This window comes from Leopardus geoffroyi, chromosome D1, assembly GCF_018350155.1.
Source record: "Leopardus geoffroyi isolate Oge1 chromosome D1, O.geoffroyi_Oge1_pat1.0, whole genome shotgun sequence".
Classification (NCBI taxonomy): Eukaryota; Metazoa; Chordata; class Mammalia; order Carnivora; family Felidae; genus Leopardus; species Leopardus geoffroyi.
Genome location: NC_059329.1, coordinates 93408388 through 93432901, shown reverse-complemented (window position 1 = coordinate 93432901; position 24514 = coordinate 93408388). Strand labels below are relative to the sequence as shown.

At 38.2% G+C, this 24514-nt stretch overlaps 1 protein-coding gene across 11 annotated transcripts in view; it reads left to right on the top strand.

Moving 5' to 3' along the window:
* LRRC4C (leucine rich repeat containing 4C) overlaps positions 1-24514 on the top strand; it is a 1189111-nt gene that overhangs the window by 1051243 nt on the left and 113354 nt on the right. For 2 of the 11 annotated variants that reach the window (XM_045485013.1, XM_045485018.1), the window contains one exon: positions 22885-23011. The exons of the other annotated variants lie outside the window; for them this stretch is intronic. The gene's annotated coding sequence lies outside the window, so the exon portion shown is untranslated. The remainder of the gene's footprint in view (positions 1-22884; positions 23012-24514) is intronic. 11 annotated transcript variants of the gene reach the window in all.

The window sequence follows — 24514 nt, the reverse complement described above, 5'->3', positions numbered from 1 at the left end:
CTTTGTACTCAAATTAGGAAGCATGATGGTTTTTTCCAGGTTTTCTTGAATAGAAAGTCTGTGATGCAACATGAATCATGACCCTCTTGTATCTCGCTTTGAAGTGTCTTTAGCTGCAGTAGTTAATGGTATTAATTTCCTATTATAAAAAGGCAGGTACTAGGTGATTTGATAAGTCACCAACCAAGTAGAAAGCACTGTTTGTGTTTAAAGACCTCAGCACCCAGTAATATGGGGCTGAGTATAAAATATTCCTCTCTCTCCCAAAAAGGTATTCTTGCTCTTTCCTGTACTCTATGGAAATTTGGTGATACAAGGGTGCAGATCCTTGCTTACTAGGATGCCCCCTGCCATTCTCTTGAAGGTTTGAATCTCTCTTCTTTTTATTGGCTTGCTGTCCACACACAATTTCATCTCCAGATGGAATAGGAGCAGGGGAAGCAATGGAGGTTTGAAGTAGGAAGTTTATGAAACAGAAAGCCAGTGATTATAGAAAATTAAATATGTTCCCGGAGATGGCAGGGAGTCTATCACACTTTCTAGTATTTAAACCTGATGTTATTTTCACTCAACTTCATTCTGTATTTCCCTACTTTCTTTTCAGTGTACGGTTCTACTCCCATTTGAAGCAAACTTAATACTTGAACATATTATACCTTAAAGTACCATGATTAGTTTTGCACAAAAGAGCCCCCACAAGGTCCTGTTAAGCATTTCATTTAAATACAATAGCTTCATATAAAACGTATTTGCCCTCAACTGCGTTGAAACCTTTAACGTATGGAATGAAGTGCCACTCCTTAATATCATACAATTCAGTTATAATAACTTAGAAAATTAATAAGTTTTGATTGAACACTTATTAGGAGGCAAGATTACATATGCCACTGAGCATATAAGGGAAACTTGGCATATTTCTTAGGTTGAGAATTATTATATTCTATCTGAGGACACAAAATTAGGTCTAAGAATTAGTTCCCCAGTTTCCTAATAACAGTATGTTCTCACAACGTAACTCTGTATTAAGAGCAGTAACTGCCATTGACAGTCAAAAAAGGGAAGGTTTCAGGGAGAGGGTAGTAACCATCCCTTGACTGAGAGGAGAACAAGAGTGATTGTGTGTGTGTGTGTGTGTGTGTGTGTGTGTGACAGAGAGTAAGTGGTTCCACGCTCTGAAATACAACATTCTGAAATAGATTTTCCCAACTCGTCTAAGACCATGGAAAGAACATGCATATTAGAGCCAAAGCAATCTTGTGCTAAATCCTGTCTCCTTTTTTATTTACCAGATATGTTCTGTTGGGAAAGATAGGAATCCTTAGTCAGTTTTTTTTTCCATCTTTAAATGGGGTTAATAAACTTGCCTTAGAGAGTGGTAAAGATTTCATAAGATACCTATGCACGAGATTCAATAAACGTCTGTTCCTTCCTTTTCCATTTATAGTACTTCCAGCAATACTGTTCTCAGTATAACACGTGGATAGACTTGCCAAAGAATTTAGAAGGTGCTGTGGAATATAAGACCTGACTGGAGTGGTTTACGTTTTTTTTTAAAGATGCTTTGGAAAATGTGCTTCATATTTTGACTGAAGTATTATATTAACTATTCTAAAAATGCAGAAATGGACTATCTGTATATATTTAAAATCTGTCAAATTCTTCCTTCTCATCCTGTAAACAAACAAATTATGTTTAGATTTGCCATTGCCCCCGCAGCAACTCAAATCACCATGAATTGAGCAGACTCTAGCGGGAGGATTTTAATGGTTTATTTATGTATGCATATAATCCCTCCATCGAATGCCGACCACATACTTGTCTGCCTGAGCTGAATTTTATTGGTATGTTTTTTTTTTCTTGTTCTGAACTCTACCATTCAGATTTTAATTCCTGACAATGCATCAGTGCCAAATGGCACCATTAGTGCTGTTCGGAGTCGAGTTTTGCTGAAATATTTGAAACCTGCTGCGTCTGTCCTCCAGAAAAGAGAACAATTTATTCTTCATTGGTTGTGACTTCAGTTGAAGTGTGGTCTTTAATTTGAGACACTTTGGGGTTGCAGATGGAGATAACGAAATACTTAGACTATGGAGGATTCAGGAAGCAGGGCAAAATTGAAGCCCTTTTTTAAGTGACTAAATCTGTGTTGTTCACTTTGAAAAATAAGTTTTCCAACTTTACGTATATTTTCAAAGCATATTTAAATTACTTCAACAGCTGCAATAATAAAATGACACTGGAAAGCATGAACATGAAATACATGAGGCAAAGTAAAAGGGCAAAGTAATGAGATCAATCATGCCAAGAGGATAATGAAAGACAGACCTACAGAGCCTTCCCAGGGAAAAAGACATGGGAGCAGATATTTATAGCACAATGGAAGAAATGTTGATAGAATGTTGCACAAAATGGATGGGAAATTGGAAGGAGGAAGCATTAATTGTGCTAGAGGTGGGAGGGGGAGTGAGCACAAGAAGAGAAGGCTTTCTCTTAAATCTATGTTGCCTTCAAAACAACAGATTTCCCTGTTGTTCCCAGAACTAAATACCACTTGGACTGCCCTTTAAATGTGTGGCATGAGACTCCTGACCTGCAGCTATTTAATTCAGTATTATAAAGCAACACTGGACAATGTGTTTCTCTGTTTCCCTGAAGTAGCCTATTAGTCATGCCATATATGTAGAAATGGATGGTCTGTGTATGTTTCAAATCTGTGAATTTCCAGAGCTGGGCAGATGGGGACAGCTGAGTATTTGGGAGGGGCAGTGCCCCCCACTCTTGCCCTGGACTGGATGGAAAATGAGAGCAGGCTCTGGTTTATCCTGAAGCCAAAATTCCTCTTGTTGGCAGTTTTGCCCAAGGTAAGCACTGAGACGAGAGCAAGAAGGGTGGTATAGGAGTTCCCATGCAAATCAGGTTGCAGACTTGGCTCTTCAAGGAGAGCCTAGAGATTTTCATCAGTACAGAAAACAAACACAAAACACAAACCAGCAAACAAAAACCCCACAAAAAAGAAATAAAAACTTTTATGGTCCAAAGGATGCAAGTCCTTTATATGTGACAGCCAGAGAATTCAGCCTGAATAGTATGTGTGTAGTTCTTTGGGGACCCTTATGTTTCTCACCATGACTGTGTTTTATGGGGTGACTCAGGTGGAGGGAGCAGAAGTTCAAGGGTCAAAGAATTTAAAGTGGATTGCCAAATTAAATTTCATATCAATTTTTTTAAATCATGAGTTTGAGACTAGCATTAAAAATTGGGGAATGTTGGGGGGCGGGGGAAGCAACTTCAACTACGAGAGGTTTTAAAGTGTTCGCAACTGACGTGCTTCTAGCAAATATCTCTGCCTTTTCAGTCTCTGTGCACTGGAGGCAGCGTTCTCTCCCGGAAAGGAAAGAACATGGGCTTTGGAGGCACACAGTGCTCTCTGTTTTCAAATACTGCCTCTTTCACGTAGAGAGTTGGACACTAGCATTTAATGAGAGCTTACTATGTGCCAAGCACAGTTCTAAGTTCTTTGCACGTAGGTATTAAAGAGGAATCAGCCCCAGCTGTTACTACACAGAGACCTAAAGTAGAATGGATCAAGCAAGGTCTAGATTTCATGTGTCTCTCACATTAACAGCACAGAGGTGGGTAGACAAGGCGGTGGGGGTGAACGTCTCCACAGCATCCTCTTGGGACCTGAGTTCCCCCCATGTGGTTGTTCCCAAACCTGCCTGGTTTGATGTCCCTCTGCATGGTATTGGTTCTGCAAAACCATACTTACGTACCAGAATCCAGGACCCAGAGCTTCATTTGCAAACATGACCCTGAAGGAGCATACATCATTTACACTCACGTTCTGTCATTCAGAACTTAGTTACACAAACAGACTTTCCTGCCATGGCCCAAAGAGAAGCTAGACTCTTGCTGGGTAGCCGCGTATGCTGCTTAAAAATGTAGGAAATATTCCTACAGGTTATAATGTGAATGGTGACCTTTGAAGTTCGGCACCAGAGCATCCCTGCTTGAGGGGTACCAAAAGGGGAAGAGGAAAATGGATATGGGGAGACAACGAACAGTTTCTATCATTGTGTATTAACTTCTTTTACCCTCAAAGAAAAACCTACAGGTTTAATCTTATCATTTTTACAGGGAACTGTTAAAAATTTTGTTTACAATCACTGATCCCATCCTAGCAGTGTGAAAGTCAGATAGACTTGCACGCAACTTGTGCTTTTGCTAACTGCTGTATTTCCTCTCTGCCTCAGAAGCTAATTTGGTATAGCTACTCATAATTAGGAGCTGTCAATACATCGATATTATTAAGATTCTGCTCTCTTCAGGGAGCTAGGTAGTATCTCTCCTGTTGCTTTTGGTTTCGGTTTTGATGTTTTCTTTTGTCCTGTTTTTTCCAGTGGGGGACTGAGTGTCTGGTTCCATTGAGCATGTTGGAGATACCAACAGCTGACCGAAAAAGCCCTTTCCTTTAGCTTCATCACTGAGTGGAATTTTTGTTTCTAGCACCATATGGTGATGGTCTCTGTGTTCAAGATAAGCGTCCATAATGGAACCCAGCTACTTGCGTCCTGCCTTTTCCATATCTCATAACTTTTGAAACTTGTTTTATCCCCCAGATTTATAATCTTGCTAAATATTGGGTTGGCAAGGTCGAAGTGGTTTCTATAGTCTTTCAGTAAAGGCACACGTATTTGCTACCCCACTGAAGAATGCCTTCTGATGCCTCTTCCTGAACACTGGAAAACATACCAGCCACAACATATGGTCTTCCCTTCTGATAAAACCTAACCCTAACCTACCTAATTTGGGGGAGAGAGAGAAATCTCAGTGAACTTTAGTTTGTTCTCTTTTACACTAACATTCAGTGTCTCTTTATCCTTTTTAAATTTACTATATATTATTTTTTAAAAGAGCTGCTTCCTTTATATATCTAGCAGAGAATTCGGCCTGAATAATATGTGTGTCGTTCTTTTGGGACACGTATTTTTTCTCAATTTGTATATGCATGAGTTGTATTGATTTTTCTCTAGTTATCTTCTGGAAAGAGGCAAAATTAACTTTAAAAATAATGATGTGGAGAGAAGAAAGGTGACAGATGTCAACGGTTGCTTGTTAGTGGGCAGTTCTATTCCTAGCTAGGTGCTATCTTCAGCGATAATTTGGTTGTGCGAATGATAGTGTTTGGTATGCATCCCTGTCACCTCTCAGGAAAGCTCTTTGTGCAAGCATTCCTTTTATTTATGGAGTTGCATTACCTATGGAGAAAAGGACACCTTTTGTGATGGGTGTGTTTACAGCAAAAACTGAGATTCAGCCTGATTCCCTAAATTCTGGCTCTGACTCTCAACTGGCCCAGCTGTGAGACTTTGGGCAAGTCAGTCTACTTTCTGCATGTTAGTGTACCTCATTTGCAAAATGGGGACAGCAATGGGATCAAATAGAGTTGTTACAAGGATTAAAAGAGCTCATGGATGTAACAGTGCCTGGCACGTTGGTAAGCAATGGATAGAATGTAGCTCTTAATTATTTTCTTCCCTGTCGTCTTCATGTGGACTTGGTTGATAACCATTCCATCATTCCTTACTCTGATATGTTTGTTGCTGGGTGCATTGGTTTGTTGATGCAGAGAAATTCAGCTGCAGCAAGGGAACACTTCTTCTTGGCTTATGCTTCATCCATTATAGTGGGAGATGGACAGAGGGTTTTAAGCAAAGAATAGTTTGAAGAGTACAGGATTTTTCACTCTTCCCACTCAGACCAGATTTAGGTTAGAGTCAAATGTACTTGGAGGCTTAATAAAAGATAAGTTTAAACATTCATGGTAGAAGGAAAAAGGTGCTGAGATTTTTGTTATTTCCCATATATGGTTAGCAACTTAACTGGTCACAAAATATGATTGAATATGTTCTCTATAAGTAGCCTTTTTGCTAGAGCCTGCAAGTGATATAATGAAAATATAGGAATTGTTTCTAAGGATCTTAAATTCTAGTTGGTGAAAAAAGGCTACACACATGAAATAAATTAGATATATTACTGCAATGTACATATACACATTGCTGCAACTGGATAGTGTAAATAATTATCACTCCCCAAATGCATGCAAGAAAATTGAGAAACAAACATTAGTTGAAAGAATTGGGGAGTTTTAGGCAGAAATTATTTATTTTTAATTTTTTTAATGTTTATTTATTTTTGAGAGAGACAGAATGCAAGCTGGGGAGGGGCAAAGAGAGAGGGAGACAGAGAATCTGAAGCAGCCTCCAGGCTCTGAGCTGTCAGCACAGAGCCCAATGCGGGACTCAAACTCACGAACTGTGAGATCATGACTTGAGCCGAAGTGGGACCTTTAACTGACTGAGCCACCCAGGCGCCCCAGGCAGAAATTGTTTTTGAGTTGGATTTTCCATTTCTAAACATCAGAGCTATGGATGAAGCAAGTTTGTACAAGTATCTGAGCACTTAGACGGGATCCAAATCCAGAGGACCAACAGTTGGGTACATCACTATAAAAGATCCCCCTCACTATAATTGTAGGCAGAGATGAAAAATTCAGGTAGGGACTCTGAAGCATGATACAAATGAGTCACAGTGCTAAATTTTGCTACTTTTAGGAGGCTGGTACATTACTGTAATATTTAACTATTCAGAGTAACTCGCATGGTATTCCAAAATTCTTGAAGGGCTAATGGTCTTACAGGACCATTTACTCTGTTGATGTTCTACCACAGCCTAGGGTAGGCTTTGATAATAGTTGTCTCTCCTGGCTTTTAAAAAAATAAGGAAATTTATTTCCACACAGCATGGACATACAGAGGAAGAGTGCTTCTGGTTTATCTCAGTGGTTCAACAACAGCGTCAAGGACAAACATCTTTCTATCATTTTGCTCTCCTATTGTCTGCTTGTCACTTTTGTCTTTAGTCAAACTCCGCCTGTGGTCACAAGAGATTACAACAGTGATCAGCATCGCATCTTGACATGAGTGAGCCCAAGACAGAAGAACTGATGTCTTCCTTGAGTGTTTTAAGAGTAAGGAAAACTTTCTCAGAAATGTCCACTAAGTCTGCCTTTATTGTATGTCTAAGCCAATCACTAGCAGAGAAAATGAAACACCAATAATTGTCTCAGATGAGTCAGGACCCACTCTTTGAGGTTGCCTTGAGAGCTGCATGCAGGGATAGATACCTGAATAAAATTGGGGTTTGCTTAGGAAACTGGAAAGAATGGGGATGTGAATACATGTGTTTTGGCATCACCAGTATCTGTTATACTTGACATATGGTAGAATGCTCTTATGTTCTTATTTTAATGAAAAAAATAAAGGAGGGAGGGAGAGAAGGGAGGAAAGAAAGAAGGATGGAAGAAAGGAAGGAAGGAAAACACTGTGTGTTGTGTTTTATTTAGTCTTTACTATGGAGCCAGTAACATTTTTCTGATGTATTTCTGTCAATTCCAGGTAGGGCACAATAAACATATTGTTGAGCCAGGCATTCAGATCATATTGTCAGAAACTGTTTAGAATTGGGTGGCCACTGCTTTTTTCTTGGCAAGGGGCCAATTCACTGCAGTAATGTATTAAATAGTCCTTCAAAAAAGAAGAGCCAAAAAACAATGTCCTTTGGAACTAACACTCTTAAACAGTATCCAAATTAATGGAAAGTGCCTGCACTAATAAAATAAAACATCAGGGCTTTGGCAGGAGGTGATTGGCAGAAACACCCAATGGCTTGATACATCTGTCTCCCGAAGACCTAAATGAATTCTTCCTTGCAAAAAAGAATGAATAACTGTGGCTGAAGCTAAAGCCTGGTCTGAAGAAAATGACTTCCTGCCTTCTGCCAGAGCACCTAGGAGCACATTGCTCAACCTGATATCTTTGTGCCTACTGAATTACTGTAAAGATAAGAAAGATTCTCCATCTGCAGTTGGGAATATTATGCCATTTCGTGTATAGTCAGATAATGTATGATGAAGGGGTATTCTGTCTTCCTTCCTGATTTGTAAGGATTTAGGAACTTTGGTAGTATAATTAGTGGGTTGATTTATAAATGTCTTTATTTGCTTATTTGTTCATTGACTCATTCATGCACACATTCATGTAAATGCTTAAGAGTGTTGGTTTTTTTCCAGGCATAGCTTTGTGCTGATTTGTGCAGAGGCCAGGGTCTTACATTTGGATCCTGTGTGTAGAGCAGTGAAGGAAGTAAAGGGAACTATGCCATTCACTCTACTATGATGTTCCCTACACAATTCATTTCCAACACTCCTCACAACCCTGTAGGACCTTTATCATTACCTCCAGTTCCAAGAATAGAAAATGGAGGCTTAGACATTAAGTAATTTGTTCAGTATGACTCTAATTATTGGTGGTGATCCTAGCTTTGATCTCACACTTATGTTATTCAAAAGCTGAGACCTTCACCCCCCTTCCATGACTCAGATTGTTTTTTACCCTAATTACAAATTTACCCTGATCTGTAGATACCCAGATAGCTTTACTAACAATTCTCTATTGTTAGTTCTCAGACTTGGCTATCCAGAATGTGTGAGTGAATCCAAGCCAATCCAACATAACTAAAACAATAATGCATCCCAAAGCTGAAGTCGACCAGTGGTAGTACTAGAAACTGATGTATTCAAGAATTTAGAATTATGCCTATGGAATGAATAATTGGACTCTGAGTAAGAGCTTTGAACTTTTCTAGAAGTAAAATATAGATGTTTGATGTATCAGTAATGTAATACCTAATTGGCTTTCTATGGAACATTTTGGCTTCCCTCTAAAGACTGAGTTATCTTTTGTATAAGTGAAATGGACAGACAAATGGCCTTGGCATAAATGAGATTTTACCAAAATGTTTCACATTTGTGTAGCAAATGATTCTGCATCAAGTGCCTTCGAACCTAAGACTAGAATAACTCAGCAACAAGCATGGGACCCATTGCATTCCTCCTACTGTGTGAGCGTGTGGATTGAGATTCAGAGAGGCCAACTAGCCTGTACAAAGTCACACAGCCCAAGAGCAGATACATTGAGTTTTTTGTCCCTTTGCCTAAACACCCTGTGGGTTAGCTTTATGGGGCTGAACAAGTTTACTTTGCATGTTAAAAAAAAATAGCTGTCCCAGAGGTTGTACATAATGTTTGGGTGGTTTTCACGTATTTAGATTATGGGGACAGATACATCAGAGAACTGAGCATTTGTCCCCCTTGCTATATTAATACTTAAGAGCAATCACTGAAATTATCATGGAAGTTTCTAGAAATTTCCAGTGTTTCTCAGATATATCAGGCCTGCTCCGTACTCAGCATTTTTGTACTTGCTGTCCATCACCTGAGTTCTAGAGAAGGAACCCTTATGGCACCAAAGAGTGCTCAAATGTCACCTTTATCAGGGAGATCATTGCTTGACCACTGATGTAAAAGTACAGCCCTATCTTCATGCTTCCTAGCTTTGCTCCTTGCTTAGTTTTATTCAAACACTTATCATCACCTAAGATGTAATAGAGTGTACTCATTGTTTCAATTGCCCATCTCCTCCTCTAGAATGTAAGCTCCAAGAGGAAAAGGTTTTTGTTTGTTTTATTCACTGGTGCATCCTCAGTTCTGAGAAGAAGCTATTTGGTAGGCATTCAGCGAATATCGTTGAACAGTTAATTAAAATATGAATTCACATGTACACACACACACATATAATTTTATGATATGTATTGCACTTTTAAAAAAAGAAAGTATAGGGGCGCCTGGGTGGCGCAGTCGGTTAAGCGTCCGACTTCAGCCAGGTCACGATCTCGCGGTCCGTGAGTTCGAGCCCCGCGTCAGGCTCTGGGCTGATGGCTCAGAGCCTGGAGCCTGTTTCCGATTCTGTGTCTCCCTCTCTCTCTGCCCCTCCCCTGTTCATGCTCTGTCTCTCTCTGTCCCAAAAATAAATAAACGTTGAAAAAAAAATTTTTAAAAATAAAGAAAGAAAGAAAGAAAGTATAGGAAAACCTAAAAGTGATCTATCACAATAGCAATACAATTATGAAACATCGTTCTGTGATTTCCTTTATTGGTCTCGACCGTATGGATTGTCAAAGTCATCTTCAGAGAAGTGTAGAAGTGAGTTGCAGTTTCCCAAACCTTCCTGTCCAGCCTTTCCACTCTGTTTACTCCCCTTACTCTACTTCATTCAGACCTTCAGTGCCCTTGTGTTCTCTAGCATCTTTCAAAGTCAACTTCCCTGCCCATATTTTAACTAAAGTGTAAACAACTGACATCATTGTATGTTATCAGTCCTATCATCCTTTCAGTAGGAGTTAGGATAAAAAGCTGAGATTCATTCTTGGCAGTGTGTGGTTTTATTTGGTTCAGCAGTGTGCAGCTTTGCCAGTCTGGCGGCATTGACACTCATATTTGGTAACACAACCATAACCCAACTGTCACCTGCAAGGAGACAGGGAAGATCAGAAAAGATTGGTGCCTGGAATTAAGCTTGCTGACCAGATAGCTATTTTCTCTATCTACCTTAGAGATTCGATGAAGAGAGATTGAATTCATTTTTTATGATTAACACAGGGGGAAAGGACATGCTTTATTACTGTAACAAGTTATACAGTGGGAGTAACATCATTATAATGGAAAGGTCTCCTCAAAATGATACTATTATATGTTAAGCACTTTATAGGTATTAACGCATTTAATTCTTAAAACAACACAGTAAAATATCTCAATGTTTTCCCATTTTAAGTCGACAGTCAGAGATGGAGAAGGGTTAAGTGACTCACACAAGGTCCCTCAGTTGAATTTGAACCCAAGGCAATGGGTAGCTCCTGGGCTATAGTGCATGTTCATGGTTAGGTTTACTAATCCGTAAGTCAGTTTATTTCTCTCACCTCGCTGACCAAGAATAAACCATGTTCACCCTAATCCTTTGAAGAGAAGTAAGAACAGGGTAACACAGGAATTCATATACCCTGGTAATTTCATCTGATCATCGTGGGTATTTTTAGGGATGGTTACTGTCATCCTCATTTTGTATGTAAAATGATGGAGACTTACAGAGATTGAGTAACATGTCTTATGTCCCTCAGCTAGAAATATCTAGGAAGCGAAACAAGATTTATGGGATTCTACACAGCCTCTGCATACCAACCTGCCTTTTTGCTCGGTATTTAGTCAGAAACACCACGGAAACAAGCAAACAAACAATAGGAGATTGTTTTTGGTAGTGTTCTGGGATGCCTCTGGTTTCCAAGAATACCATTATAAAGTCAAACATATTCCAGACAGTAAAATATTTTACAACTCCTCTTGAATTCCCTAGTCCAGAAGTAGCCTTAGCTATTTGAACATAAAAGTATACACTGAGAATCTAGATGAATGATAACGTTGGAATTAAGCATAGATGCTTTTGCAGCCCCAATGAAAATATTTAGGAATTGCTACTATCTGGATAAATGCCAAGGAACATTTTATACATTTGAGGATTGAGAGAAATTTCTTCTGATACAAAATTATTTTCTGTACAGTCACAGACATCCCTAAAATTTCACCCAGGCATCATTAAAGTATTTGTGCCAACACTTCATTTAGTAGCAAAGAGAGAGACACTTAAATCCTGGGAAGATGAGTCTAAAGTCTTCTATTTGTCAAAAAGAAAATATTTATGTTTGGTGCAGCGATATGTCTATATGAAAGTGCTTTGACAAAACATTATTTATGAGTAAACATAAAACATGCTGTGTATTTTAATATATGAATTACATAAAGCTTTTGATTGCTTTATTTTCATTTCTCATACATTTTCTACTGCAACAATATAGGAGTTTTCCATTTTGTGTATTAAAGGTCATAGGGACAAGTAAAATTGATCCCAAGCCCACATTTATAAGCTGGGCCATTTTATCTTTGCCATCCTGTGGGCTTCAAACCATCTCTGCTCTGCACAGAAACCCTGAATGAAAGCAAAATGTAGTAAATATTTTCAGGAAGGCCTTTTTATTTTTTGTCTCCTCTTAGAAGGCTAAATCAATACTTGACCTTTTCACACCCCTATCAGAATAAAATGGACTCTTTCTGCACTGACTTGGAATTCTAAAGTGTGTGGTAAGATCCATTTGTCTTGAAAGCCATCTGTTCCTTGGGGTACTGTATGAGTGTGTATGTGTGCGTGTGTGTGTGTGTGTGTGTGTATGAAATTGCTTGGTTGCTAGATGTGAATAATGTTTTGTGGGTTACACAATGCTTTCACCTGTAATATTTCATTTGTCCTCTGATTCTGTGAAATAGACAGGATGGAGGGTTGGATTGATGAATGAATAGATGATAGATAGGTATAGATAGATAGAGAGATAGAGAGATATAGAAGATAATAGGTTGACAATAAGTATCAGTGATTCACTGACGCCCAGTGAAGCTGTTTTCATGTAGCTGGTTAGAAGGGACCAAATGAAACTTGAAAAGTGGCCTTCCAAGATGCATCTACAGTATAGGGGCCCAGGTGAGCATGTGGTCTGTTCTATCACAGCACAAAATGCTGCAGCAAGAATAGCAGAAAATGACATTTGTCAAGGCATTCTAAAGAGCAAAATCCGTGTGAGGAATGATGTAAGCTCTTTTGAATTAAAGTAACTTATTGGAGCCCAGGTTCTTTAAACTGAAACCAGAGAACAGGAAACCCACTGGTGTAAAATGAGGAGGTGAAAGTGTTGTTTCTTTGTTTGTTTCTTATCTCAGGAATGCAGGCCCCTCAACCTCAGAATCAAACCGTTCCAAAAGTGCATGTTCCTTCGCCTTTTGGTGACTTTTACTTTCCTTTCTGCATGCCTGTGGGGCTGAGGACAGTCCGGGGGTGAGGGAGTGAAGATTGTAGAAATATCCCCGGTTATAAGTTTGAATCTGCATGTGGGTGGTATTTGTGGAGGGGTGGGTGCAGAAAGGCTACTGTGTACTCTGAGGTGCTTGCCGTCTGTACCTGAGAAGGATCACGGGGTGAATTTTGGTCCACTTCCTGAGTAGTTAAATGACATCACACGATTTTTTTATTGTCTTGGTATTTAATAACTTCCTCTTTATAGGAGCAAGAATAATCACCATCTCATAGTATTGTAATGAAAAGTATAATTCATGTATCTAAAACCAAAAAGAGGCAACCAATAAAACGTGGCAACTGAAAATATGGTCTTGCATAATTTCTCTGAGATCATGCATATTTGTGCTGAGTGACCACCTTTCTGACTGCTCAGGAGGGGCCGGTCTTGTTTTTGCAATTCTTTCTTGCAAAAATTATCAACTTGCCAAATGCACCTGCTGCTGCTTACAGTCTACCAGGGAGAATAACAGAGAATAACAGACTCTGCAGATGTGCTACTAAGAGAAAAGACAAATATATCTCACTTTTAGAAATTTTTAAAAATATTTATTTATTTTTGAGAAAGAGAGACAGAGAGAGACAGAGCACAAGTAGGGGAGGGGCAGAGAGAGAGGGAGACACAGAAGCCAAAGCAGGCTCCAGGCTCTGAGCTGTCAGCATAAAGCCCTAAACAGGGCTCACAACCACGAACCCTGAGATCATAACGTGAGCCAAAGTCGTTGCTTAATCAACTGAGCCACCCAGGAGCCCCTCACTTCTAGAACTTTAATAGCAACCTCAGCTCAGGAAAAAAAAATGAAGATATGCCAGGGCTTCCCTATTCCGAGGTGAGAAAAAATCTTTCATCATAAATTGATATTAAGATAGTACTGGTTCTGCATTTCAGGCCAAATAAATGGTTAACTAGTCCACAGAAATAAACAAAGTGAGATGACTTTAAATTGTTCTGCACCAAATTGGGAAGAGATGAATATCTTATCAGGAAGAAAGGCAATATCGTACTGTCTGCACTCCTTTATTTAATCAGGTCCCTCTAATTTTGAAATTTCAAAATAAGCATCACTTTTATCATGAATGAGTCTTTCAGGGGAAAAAAAAACCCTAGCAATTGGCTGCATATTGTATTGAACAAAGCATGTTAGGTATGATGTATTTAGAGATATCAGATTACATATATCCAGTTTTCTGAACATAGTTTTCTATGAAAAGTTATTATGTGTATGGGTGTATACACGCATTTATATAATATATTTCATATATAATTATATGTAATACATATATGATTTTTTGATTTCTTACATATACAGAGAAAAGTATTTTTTTCTTTTTAAATTTTCTTTCGTTAATGTTTATTTTTGAGAGAAACAGAGCATTAGTGGGAGAGGGGCAGAGAGAGAGGGAAACACAAACTCTGAAGCAGGCTCCAGTCTCTGAGCTGTCAGCACATGGCCTGATGCATGCCTCAAACCCACAAACCATGAGATCATGACCTGATCCAAAACCAAGACTCAGATGCTTAAGTGACAAAGCCACCCAGGTTCCCAAGAAGTATTTTCTCTACTTTGACATCCAATGACTTTTGATCTCATTTTCCTTGAATCCAGAGTTTAATTTATCAGTCGTGTTTGTTTCACTTTTGAACAAAGTATGAATTTAATGCATTTTATAATGCAGTATGTAGTTTTTGGGAAATGAGAGTAATTTCATTAAAACCGACACATTTTTTTTTTCAACGTTTATTTATTTTTGGGACAGAGAGAGACAGAGCATGAACGGGGGAGGGTCAGAGAGAGAGAGAGGGAGACACAGAATCGGAAACAGGCTCCAGGCTCTGAGCCATCATGAGCCATCAGCCCAGAGCCTGACGCGGGGCTCGAACTCACGGACCGTGAGATCGTGACCTGGCTGAAGTCGGACGCTTAACCGACTGCGCCACCCAGGCGCCCCAAAACCGACACATTTTAATTAACCGTTTGCCATGGGCCTGATGTTCCCATGTGTATAGGATGAAAAAAAAGCACAGTCATTACTCTTGTGGTCCCCATGATCTAAAGCTGAGTTGTTAACTGGGGGTGATACTGCCCTCCCCTAAGGGGAAATTTGACACTATCTAGAGACACATTTGGTCTCAATCGAATATGTGTCACAAAGGGGAGCTGCTATTGGCATCCAGTGGGTAGAGACCTGGAATACTGCTGAACATCCTACGATTCACAGGGCATTAAATAATAGCTATATTGCTCCAAAAGCCATTAGTAATGAGGTTGAAAAACCTGGTCTGTAGAATGAGAAATATGTGATGCACTGTGATAGGCACTATTTTGGGGACATGAATAAAATGTTGGGGGAAACTCAAAGGAAAGATAACTAGGGGTAGGAAGGCGATGAAGAAAGCTTTGTGGAGGAGGTGACCTTGGGGCTTGGCCCAGAAGAATGAAGGATGGTTTGTTTTGCTAGGGAAGGATGGAAAAGCAGAGAGCATTCTGGGTAGGGGTGCAAAGAGGAGTGAAGCATAGGAAACTAACTTCCCATAAAGCTTTCACTCTACACAGTTACCACTGAGGTTGACTTCAATTCACGGTTATAAACAAATCAGGCTACTAACAGAACTCTGTGTGAGAGGTATTTATTGTTGTTGTTGGTGTGTGTGTGTGTGTGTGTGTGTGTGTGTGTGTGAATTTAAGCTTCATATGTAAAACTTCCTAAGAGAAAAGACCTAAAATAATTTTCCATTAGTGGGAGAAAGTTTTTCAGGCCCCCTGGCTTTAGCTTTTCCACAGTATAGTCAGTATGTCTACAGGGTGGCTGCTAATTCTTCCTGTCTTCCAAACCTTTCTAGAACTGGAGCTGAGGGAAAGGGCTTTACACAGCTTAGAACTGTTTGGGAGTTAACATGGCCCTTATATCTGGACAACAGAGAGTATTAAGGCCTTCAAAGAGCTCTCTGACAGAAAAAAAAAAGACCAGAATATAAGTCAACCTTTCCTTAGTACAAATGGTACTGTGCAGTGACCCAGTGTGGACTCTGGAATACTGTCTCAAGAACTTGCCCATCGTGTGTCTTGCGATAAGTGATAGAATATTTTTTGTTTGTTTCCATAATCTTTTTAAAATTGGTGTAGTGTCTTCTGTATCATAGGACTGTTTTGAAGACTAAATACCATGCATTTATAGCCTGATATGTAGTAGGCACTCACTGTTAGTTCTTTTCACTTCCCCCGTTGTGGTCTGACAACATGGGGATTTTGTTAAAGACCAGTCCTGTGTTTTGGGAGATGCTATAAGCAAGAGTCTCGCCCTTCTGGTTGGCAGAGAAGACATTGCAAAGGATAGTTTTATAACAGGAAAATGCTAAGTGCTGAGGGCAGATAATGAGGTTGTTTGAGAAACATTCAGTTAACAAAATGAAACAAGTATGGTGCATACTCAGTGGGTGCGCTGAAGATGTCTTCTGAAATGTTGATGCCGATGGCACACATGGTGATTACAAAAAGGTCCATATTTAAATTAGTATTAAAAAAAGAGAGAAGAGGAAGATGTTATAGGATCAGTGGAGGTAAGGTTGAAAGGAGGCAAGATGAATTCAGGTCAAAAAAAAATTTAGTCTCTTGAGTGATTAAAAGATAACTATAAACTCCACCTAGGGAAATCTTGCCACTTCATCTGCTGCTGAGCCTTTGGTATTTTTCTTTGCTTTTGTGTGTGAACATGCTCAGTTTTCTGACAAGTCATGGCAGAAATAGTAAGCAAATTATTTTCGTTTTTTAAGTTTATTTATTTATTTAGAGAAACAGAGGTGAAGGGGCAGAGAAAGAGGGAGAGAGAAAGAGAATCCCAAGCAGGTTCCACGCTATCAGCATGGAGCCTGATGCGGGGCTCAATCCCATGAATTATGATCATGACCTGAGTCAAAATCAAGAGTTAGATGTTTAACTGACAGAGCCATCTAGGTGCTCCACCAGTTACTTTTTCTGCTTCCTGTAAGTATTTATGCTTACAGGAAATAGAAATGCTATATCACATATATACCTTTTATTTTGAATGTTTATATTGTAGTTTGAAAAATCACTGAATAGTGAATTTTATCATGAAAGAATGATCTCCTTCAGTAATCTAAAAAAGATGGAAATCGGGGTTCCCCGGATGGCTCAGTCAGTTAAGCACCAGCTCTTGATTTCAGCTCAGGTCATGGTCTCATGATTTGTGAGTTCAAGCCCCACATTGGGCTCTGCACTGGCAGTGAAGAGCCTGCTTGAGATTCTCTCTTCTCTACCCCTTCCCTGCTCACTCTCTGTCACTGTCTCTCAAAATAAATAAATACATATTTAAAAAATTAAAAATAGATGGAAATAAAAATGAGACTTCTCCTTATATCCCTTTATATAAGCAGTGTTTTGAAGATTCAAACTAGAATTATTAAAAAATCAGAGGACTTAGTTGTTCCTTTTAGTTAATATCTTTCCTCTGGTACAGATATTAGGAGTGAGGGAAACCACATGCTTCAGTTCATATTTGTCCCCTAGTAATAGGAGATGAGATGACTTTATCTCAGTTAAGTTAGAAGAATGAATCTGTCATATATGTCACCTCATGGAAACATTTAAATGAAATGCCAGTGTTATCATTTCCACATCCCTTAATCACCATGGAGATTAAGCACTAAATCAAAAGTCTCCAGAGTTAACCAAAAACAAAGTAATATTGAGTATTTGATGTCTGGAAATGTATGGACCAAACACTTTTTTAATGTTTATTTATTTTAAGAAAGATAGAGAGTGTGCATGCATGAGCAGGAGAGGGGCAGAGAGAGAGGGAGAGAGAGAGAGTCCCAAGCAAGACCCAATGTGGGACTCAAACTCATGAATTGTGAGATCATGACCTGAGATGAAATTAAAAGTCAGAAGCTTTACCGACTGAGCCATCCAGGGGCTCTGGACCAATTCTATTAATTTTTTCCCTACTTATTGATTAAAAAGTAAAGGAGTTCCTAAAAAGTAAAGGATTTCCTAGTTTCACAATCCATGTCAGGTATATGAGAATATAAGATAAATTAACAGTCTCCAAATACCCTTAAGTAAAATGAATGATAATAATATAATAATCAAAATAGGTAAAATAATAACATATAAAAATAATATATCTGTATTGGACACTTAATGCCAAGCGCAGTGCTAAATAGTATTCTATTTAATACCAAAATACCAAATAGTATTCTATTTAATACCAAAATACCAATAGTATTCTATTTAATACCAAAATAGAATACAAATAGTATTCTATTTAAACCCTCTAAAGACATGTTATCCATATTCTACAAATGAAGAAAATAATCCATAGAATAAATTAATAATGTGACTGAACCCATGTAGCCAGAGAAGATAATGAAATCAATTTGATTATTCAAATCTGAGTTTTTATTTAAGGCAATAGATTGAAATGGGCTGGAATGGAATGAGGTAGCAGAAGACAGGATAGGATGGGGTGGGATAGGATAGAATAGAAAAGCTACTGTGTACCACGTTGCAAGGTTTGGCTGGTAAAACTTCGTTTTCAGTTTTGAGAGAAGGAGAGAAAGAGCGAGAGGGAGAACAGAAGCTTTGCACTGTTTCACTGCATAGTGGATTTCTCACTGGGAGATTCGATACAAAAACTAAAAATTTTGGAGCAACTACACTAAAGAATGTTCAGCCTCACTCCAACCCCCATATTGCCACAATCCGAACAAAATAATTTTCTCATTTGGTGTGTTCCTGGTTGACTCTTGTAATATTTAAGGATCAGAAAGAATGCATCTTCTGCAGTATTTCAGCCAAGCCCATTGGGTTACATATGGAGAAATAGAAGACCGAATAATAGATTGACACCCTAATGCAGAATGGCACAGTTAAATTAGTGGCATATTTGGGAGTAGAATATGGGTATCCTACTACTGTTAGATGTTGTTCTTTGCTTGGTTGCTTGCTTGCTTGCTTGCTTTTTCTCCCAGGAGTTGAGGATTAAATGAATAAAGCATCAGAAATAACAAGTTGTAGGTTGTCAACTCCTACTCATTGACTAGTATATCTGTAACACACAGGGACCTCTCCTTTGCTATCAAATGACAGCAGTGACTATTTATTAAGTGCCTCTTTAGCACATCATTGTATTTAGGTATAAGCTATATGCCTTTTATTATCTTGAGCTTCTAGTATAGATGAGGGAAAAAAAAGGTATTTATTTATAAGTAATGTAGTAACATGTAAAGACTAGGTTAAAAAAAAAAAGATTTTTCAAGTGAAAGGTACAGACCATTACATTGCTCAGAAGGAGAGGGCACTGTGTCTTGGGTGACAATTAAGTCAAAGAAATGTGGAAGAGACGGCATTGAGTTTTCTTAGAGACTTAAGTGTGTCAGGATATGCCAAGATTGATAAAGACCTGATCAATTCTGAAATGCTTCCTGAGTTAATAGGTGAAAAATCAGGATTGTTACAAAAAAAGCAACTGAAGAATAAACTGCTCAACTGCCAAATGACTCTTTAGGGGCCTGTTGATATTATAATGTAATTTTGTGCTAGTTGTTCATAAACTATTAATTGGAGAAAAGTCTGTTTATGTAGTCATTCCAAAGAGCATTGTTAAGAAATTCAGGTGCAATGGAATATGCCAATGTTAATGGTAAATGTGAATAGTAATAATAAATTCTTTAAGTTAAAATTATACCTCTTCTTGGGAGCCCACTCAGATTCTTAAAGTCAGTCCACACTGAGCTTTTTCTTTTAAGAAATCTCTTTAATACATAAATTGCTACATTACCCTCAGTACTTAACCAGTGTCCTGATGTTGTGAAACAAATGTTTTGTTTGTGCATCTCAGCTTCTTAGATTATAAATTTCTAGCTGGTCTTGGATTTTTCTAATCACATTCCCAGTTCTTTGTACATGCTACATGATAAATACAGATTTGATGATTGGTTAATAGATATAGGGTATTTTTTATATATGGCTAGGAAAATACTAAATTAACTCATCAAATTCTCTTGCTTTCTTATGGTATTAACTACATGCTACCAATTACTCTACCTCTGTACTCAGTACATCCTCAACTAGTTTTTAAGGGCTTGCGATAGGTAACAACTCTTACTTACACTTATCTCAGCACCCTATACCAAACGTAGTGCCTATTCATAGTAGATATTAAATTAATAATTGCCAAGTGGAAATTGAATGAATTTTAAAACTAATAAGCACAATATCTATAGGAAGCCTACCACAGAATGGACACATGGAAAACTCTCAATAAACATGAAATGAATGAACGAATGAATCATGGATTCTAAGTTTTGCCACTAACTAGTTTTGTAACATGATCAAATCAGCTTCCCTTTTGGGGACTCAGTTTTTTCATCAATAATATAAGGTGTTTGGATTTGAAGGCTAGCTTTATAACTACTTTAAAAATTCTAGAAAGGTACTTCAGGACTTCCTTGAAGAATGAAGTATTTTCTTACCCAATGATATGTATTTGAAGGCCTTAGTTTATGGGGGGGAGGGTGCATAAGATACTTTTTTAAAAAAAGAGCCCCATTGCTAAAATTGCTTGAATAATATTAGTGTAAATTACAGTATGGAAATTTGCCTTTTTAAACCAGTTTGAGCACATGCAATTTAAAAGTCCATCTTGCTATTATTCTAGAAGCCACATTCAAATGAATTTGATATTAATTTCATAGGAAAATTGAAGACAACATTAATAAATTGCAAAGGCATGTAACAGTTCTTTCACCACAAAAAGAGAGAAATGTATGTTCATTTGTCATGCATACAACAAGCATCAAACAGTAATAATTTTTAACAGATTGAAATAAAATATTTCATTTTGTCTTTTCCTCACTCCATATTCTCTTGTTATTTAAGAGAGAAGCATGGTGAAAACATTTTATTGAGTTGCTTCTTTGATGAACTCTTGGGTGGTTTGGGTTTGATTCCCCCTCCCTGGAAAATTTATATTGGCAGGTTGGCAGGTAAAATCGTGTTGCTTTAATTGATCTATTGGAATGTAAAACTGGTTATTGACTGATACTTATTAGACTATAAAATCAAGATTATGGGCCTAAGAAATGCATCTGTGGCTTAGTAATAATTACAAGAATAATGGTAGTAACAATAACTAAGAGCTCTATTTATACTAGACACTAGGCTAACTCCTTTCCATATACAGTCTAATGTATTCCTTGTGACAATCCTGTATGATAGATTCCATTACTACTGGAGAGGGAAATGAGCACTTTTCCAAAGGTTAATACTTAGTATGTGGTAAGTCATGATTCAGTGAACTTAGAGTTTACTGGAAATGAAGGTGAAAGGACACACATAGATTTCACACAAAATAGAATGAGTGCTATAGGAGAGACACATACAAAGTATCATTATCTAAGATTGTTCACCTGTCTTTTGATTCATTCATGTATTTGTACAGCTATACTCCCAGTGTTCATATATTCTCCATGTACTTTTACCCAGAATTCTAGGGCTGGCAGATCCTTGGTTCACTGCTTCCATCCATTGCCGGAATCCCTTTCTACACCATCCCTGGGATCATGGTCACAGAACCCTGTTGCTGAGTACCTTTAGGGATAAACATGCTCCCTATAGGCAGGTGTATCTGCTGCTCAGGTTGCATAGATGGGAATTGAGCCACACTTGGTTTCCCTGTACCTTCCAATCTTGGTTTTTCCCAGTATAGCCAGTTAACAGTTTGGGATCATCCTTTTACAACAAGCCTACCCTGTTGGAGGCCATTGTTTGGCTCCATCCCATCTCTACATGTCTTTTTTTCATAGTTAATACTGCAGTGTTTCTGTGAAGTTAAAACTACGTCATCATGTAACTTGTTTAGAAGAGCGCACAATGCATAATAAGCAATCTGTAAAGAATAGATGATAATAATGCTAATAATAACATAATTGTTATTTATTGGATTAGGCATAGTTTATAGAATTCTTTCTCTCCTGGTTGGCCACATTTTGTATAGAATGATTTAGATATAGATGCCAGCTTTCCTTAAATATGTTACTGTTAATAGGACACAGGGTTTCAGGTTCACTTGTGTATATCATTAAAATGAGCCCAATAAATTAAACTCAGGTTTAATGATTGACTTAATTGGTAGGGATATTGGCAATGCCCATTCTTGCATACATAATTCCTGGGTTCTGCTTCGTGGAGTCGTTATATTTAAATACCCTTTTAAAAACCTAAACCACTGCCTGGCTGTGTGATTGCCCCATAGAAAATAGCAATAATGAAAAGAATAAAAAGAGAAAGGTGGAAACTCACTTGAACAAAATAGAAGCCATTTCAAAGATACAACCCTACCTAAGAATGAGGGAAGGGAAATAAATACATGTACCTAAAGCATGACCAATGATCATACAGTTCCTCCATTCAAAGGCTTAATCTACTTTTTTTTTTTAATTAAGCATACCAACTCTTTGTTTCTAACAGAATAAAATTGTAATAAAACAAAAAGGTTTCACTACAGACCAAAGCCAGACAGCTGCTTAAAAGATGCCAAAATGTGCAGCTCCCTGGAGCCTAAAGTCTCTTTTAAGGTTGATTATGAGTGACGCGTCCAGGCGGGGAGTCTTCCAGGAGGAAATACATCTTTGTCTGGGGTTAGGTCAAGGGCTGGACTTCAGGGCTCTAGTGAACCTTGAGGAGAAATCTCTGAGGCAGAGCCCAGACAGATGAAGTCACTAGATCCTCAGAAGGGGGAGGAGAAGATAAAACCTCACCCTGGACTGATTTTCAGTTGCAAGAATTTTCTGGCAAAGGATATGCCCAAACTTGTTCTCTCCTGGTTTGCCTACTGTTCGTGGGCACCCATGCAACCCATGTGGTTCTAAAGTCTCAAGTTGAGATACAATACCAACAAATGGTAACATCAGTGGCCCCCCAGCGCCATTTAAATATCTTTTCATATTCTTGTATGTTGCTTTTGAAGGGTGGATATTCTAGGATGTGGCCTTGTAGAAAAATGTCTTTTTCAGGCTATATGGAATCTTAACATCATCTAGTCCAATCACGTCATTTTGCAGATGAGGAAACAGGCTGAGAGAGAGGGGACTTGCCCAGAGTTACTCAGCTAGTCAGTAACAGACAACAGTGGAGCTTGGGGTAAGTTGTGTGGCCTCTTTGGGCCTCTCAGTGAATCTATAAATTGGAAATGAAGGATAGGTCTATGTGATCTCTCTAAAATTCCTTCTTATTGTAACCTTCTACTTATGTTTAATTTTAGATTTCTAACTTCCAGTGTGATTTCCATTTTGTAATAATCAAGAGCCTCTTATAAAAATGATGATAAATATATGCCTAAATGTCAGTGTTCAAGAATTTGGATGAAGGCTAAAGTCTGGTTAATAATTTCATATTATGTACAGATACTTATCTCTGTACATGGCATAGATTTGGACTAAAGATTTTGAAAGTGCACCTGGCTTTGAATATGGTTGGTAATTTACTATATTATATCCTAAGACTACAGACAACTTGTTAATTAAACTATAGGAAATGTTTCTTTATTGCTATTGCCTTATGTTGTTTTACTCATTGCTGGAAATTTCGAGTCACATCAATGAGTAGGGTTGTTCAGGAAGTCCTGCCATTACAGGATAGAAATGCCCAAGTTGGTTTGGGTTCATTGAAAACTCCATTGCTTATAAGCAATAATTGGATCTTTTTCTTTTCCTCTCATTTCTTCAGTAGGCACAGTTTCAATAAAATGACAGCAAATCCATTATGTAATGGAAGCTATAAAAGCTTTCATCAAGAGTGTGCATGTTTACTGTCTGTTTAGGATAATCTGGGTTATGGGAGTGGCAAGGGCAAAAGATTCAAGATTAAGATCCACCTGACGTTTCAAGTCCTTGGCTCCATGGACCCTGGCAGGGGGTTGTGAGGGTAATGGGAGGAGCAAGAAATTAATATCCTCTTTTTTTTTTCCTGTTTCCCCTAAGGTCCCCATCAGGTACAAGTCTTTCCAAACTCTGTGGGATACTTTAAATATCCATTTTCCCCTGTTGAATATGTGGATTCAATTCATTTTTAAAGTACGATTTATAATGCAGAGAATTTTGAGGGTAGGGAGTTCATTGGTTGCAGGGGAAGCATCTTTACAACATTGGCATGCAAGTCAGGCATTTATTACCAAGATGACATTTGACAAGTTATGCGTGATGGTGTTTACAGAGATATCAAAGGGATGAAATGGAATAATGTATATGAAAGAAATGTGTACAATCGAAAGTATGAAAAATCCTTTGTGTTTTCTTATACTGCATATTAAAGGAAATAGACAGGTGTATAGAAAAGAGTGAGGGGTAGAGAAGGAGAGAGTGTGAGAAGAAAATATTTTACTTTTACAATCAAATCATGGCTTAGAGCAGAGACCACTATGATGCAGGTGAAATATTGCTGCTGGAATATTGGATGTCCATGCTTCTTAAAATATTATGTACATTTGAGTCACTTGGGCATATTGTTAAAATGCACATTCGGATTCATTAGATCTGAGATGAGGTCTGAGAGTCTGAATTTCTAAAAAGCTAACAGGTGCTGCTGATGCTGCTGGTCCCAGCACTCTGAGTAGCAAGGTTCTATGCCATCAGAGTCATAGGTGTA